Source organism: Delphinapterus leucas, chromosome 10, assembly GCF_059928025.1.
Source record: "Delphinapterus leucas isolate spDelLeu-1000000601 "Yukka" chromosome 10, BTC_Dleu_Yukka2, whole genome shotgun sequence".
Classification (NCBI taxonomy): domain Eukaryota; kingdom Metazoa; phylum Chordata; class Mammalia; order Artiodactyla; family Monodontidae; genus Delphinapterus; species Delphinapterus leucas.
Window position 1 is genome coordinate 19,243,705 of NC_143138.1, and position 3,329 is coordinate 19,247,033.

The following is a 3,329-nucleotide window of genomic DNA, read 5'->3' on the forward strand; positions in this document are numbered from 1 at the left end:
TAAACCATGTTAGAAATGAAAAAAGAGAGACTATGACTAGATTTAGACAAGAGTTTTTTAAAGTTCTAAAAGAATACTATAAATAATTTTGGCAAATAAATTTGAAAACATGAAAGAAATGAACAACTTTCTAGATAAATATCAGTTGCCAATTTGATTCGATAAACAGAAAACCTGAATAGACACATAACCTTAAAAGAAATCGAATCTTTTAAAACACCACTTCAAACATACAAACACAACACCAGGCTGAGACCATTTTAAAAGATTCTTCCTTCTAAGGAAGGGCACTCACTAGCATAAGATAAAAACTTTGTTATCTTGAGTATAAAATAAACAGAATTTGTTTAAAAAAAACACTTCTAAACTAATATCTTCTCATGTATATTCACTGACAAAAAAAAAAAAATCCCATTACGTAATTTAGGACTCAGCAAAGAGAAGGAATTTATATTAGTCGGCTCAGCCGCCATAACAAAATACCACAGACTGAGTGGCTTAAACAACAGGCAATTATTTTTCTCACAGTTCTGGAGCTAGACGTCCATAATCAAGGTGCTGGCAGATTTCGTTTCTGGTGAGGCCTCCCTTCTTGGCTTACAGATGCCTACCTTCTTGCTGTGTCCTTTCAGAGCCTTTCCTTTGTGCCTGTCCAGAGAAAGCGAGCTCCTCCGGTGTCTCTTCCTCTTCTTATAAGGACATCCTTATAAGCATATTCTTATAGAATAGAACCCCACCCTCATGACATTTAACCCGAATTTCCTCCATAAAGGCCCTGTCTCCAAATACAGTCTCACTGTGGGTTGGGAGCTTCAACCTACAAATTTGGAGGAATGTGATTCAGTCCATAATAGGATTGTCCTCCAATCTTGAGCCAAGAATTTCCCTAAAACACGTGAGAATTTGGTATAGTTCCCACCACAAATTAATGGGGGAAAACTGCACGTTCAATAAACGCCGCTAGTGTAATGGCGGGTGGGGCGGGCGGTCGCGCCGCCTTTAGCGCTCGACCTTCCGCCGGAGACCTGGATACCGCGAGACTGTCTGCGCGAGACCGGGAGCAAGGCGGGTCGAGGTCCCGTTCCGCCAGTGGTGAGAGGCGGAGTGCAGCTCTCTCCGCCGAGCCCTGCAGGCCCTGTGGCGTCGGGCCGGCGGGTGAGCTGGGGGGCCCAGGGACAGACTGGGAGCTGTGTTCCTGCAGAGCTCCAGAGCCCTCGCCACGGCCACCCTCTGGCCAGGGCCCAGGCCTTGAGGCGGCGGCTAACCTATCCCCCATCCCCGCCTCCACGACCTGACGGTGGCCGCGGTCTCCACGGGTCGAAGTTCGTGGGACCCGGCGGCCTCAGGAACAAATACAGTGAAACCAAGGGGAGTATCTCATTGAATTTTAAACTCTGTGGGTATTTTTTGCAATTTAAAATCATTTTTGTTATTACTAAACCCATAATAAACGAAAAGAGAACGGCGGGACATCCTTGCATCATTGTCTCTTTAATGGAAGATTGAGTTTGTGAGGGCATTTGAGAGACCTGTACGATGATTTAGTAGATTAAGGTCACATTCCGGGGAGAAAAAACACTTAGAAACCTGCAGAAAAGCTGTATGTTTAGTCTCTTATTAAATAAGAGTTTGATAACCAATGCATGCTAGCCATTTTACAGCACCCTGTAGAAATTACAGTCCTTGTTGGTTACGGGAAGTTTCTAATGTCAGTTAGCCACGTGGTCTAAAGAGATTTGACTTTGGCAATCTAGATGCCTCCTCAGTTGCCCAGGTTTGCCTATGGAATAACAAAGATACAGGGGTCAGCTGTACAAGAGCTGCATTAATGAGTTCTCAGTGATGGTACCTGAATCACACACATTTTGTTATTACATATTAAGAAGGCAAAATGCTTTTGCTTAACTGTTTTTGCTTCTCAAACATGAAAGGAAAACACAAAACTTTTAATTCAATAGAATGAAGGCAGTGAATATCTTACAAACTGAAGCAGAATTTTAACCAGTCTCTTTGTAAAACTGTGAATTTATTCCTATAGCTATATCTACACTAAATGTGCATAATTTGTTGTTTTTACCTTTATCATAACAAAAATTCTGAACCTGTGTTTCTCTAATACCATTTCATAAAAGAAAAAACAGTGAGTTTTTTAAAAATATCCCTCAAATTTTTATCAACTAAACATGTATATGAAGCTGTAAAAAAAAATTCTCTTTACATAATGAAGTTTAATATCTATGCCAAATAGAAACAGAAATATCTTTTAATGTGCTGAATTTCCACATGGTTTAAATCAAAAGTATTATGCTTGTGAAAAAATGTCATAAAAACAATTAATACGTGAAATATTAGCGATACAACATCATAAACAATAAACTATCCAAACACATTTTAATTATATAAAACACAGATCTATTTGCTAAAAAAAATACAGCAAACTTACAGAGTGAGCACTGATACAGAAGTAAAAACCTAAAAGCTCATAATTTGATCAAAACAAATAATTGTCCTTGCAAAGAAGAGTTCTAAACATATACAAAAATGATGAGCTCAACTTAATCTTTACCTACAACTTCAATAATCACCCATTATCATTGTACATATTAAGGATTTAAGACACAAGAAAAACACTGAAGCAAAAAAAACAATAGGTTTTCTTCAATCTTCTTCTAAAATTGACTACTGTCATTCCTTCTTCCCATATGCCATTACATTTGTGACAGTAACTCAACCCCTCAATTAAACTATGTGGTTTAAGTGGATTAAGCAACAGAGAACACATTTGGTTCCATTCATAGATTAAAGCTAAGTCGTTGTTGGCTTAAGTCAGCGGAGCTCCATTAGTTACCTCCTGATTTTATAAATGCTTTATTGTTATCCAGACATCTTTTAATTCCCCATCTCCTACAGTATGCTATGCCTCTTCAAAAATAATATTTTTCTTCCTCATCAACATGTAGGGGCACATATTCATTCTCCAAGTCACTTAGACTTCATGGTAGGAAATATACAAATTTCATGTGGTAAGAACAAAAATCAGACCCATCTAAATACCAGGATAGTTTCTGAAAAGCAAAAATCGTACACTATTTACAAAAATATTTAATAATGAAGAACTGTATGTGCTCATCACCTTAGAAAAACAGACTAACCTTAAAAAAAAAATCCTTCCATTCCAGGTTATTACACTTATACAAGGAAGCTAAAAAGCTTCTGCACTGAACTTGAACATTAGATAAACTAATAGACTAATGAGTCATACTTTTATTCTGTTTGTGGTGAACTTGGCTACTTGGTACCGAAAAGAGTCCTCTCTACATGTTCATGGA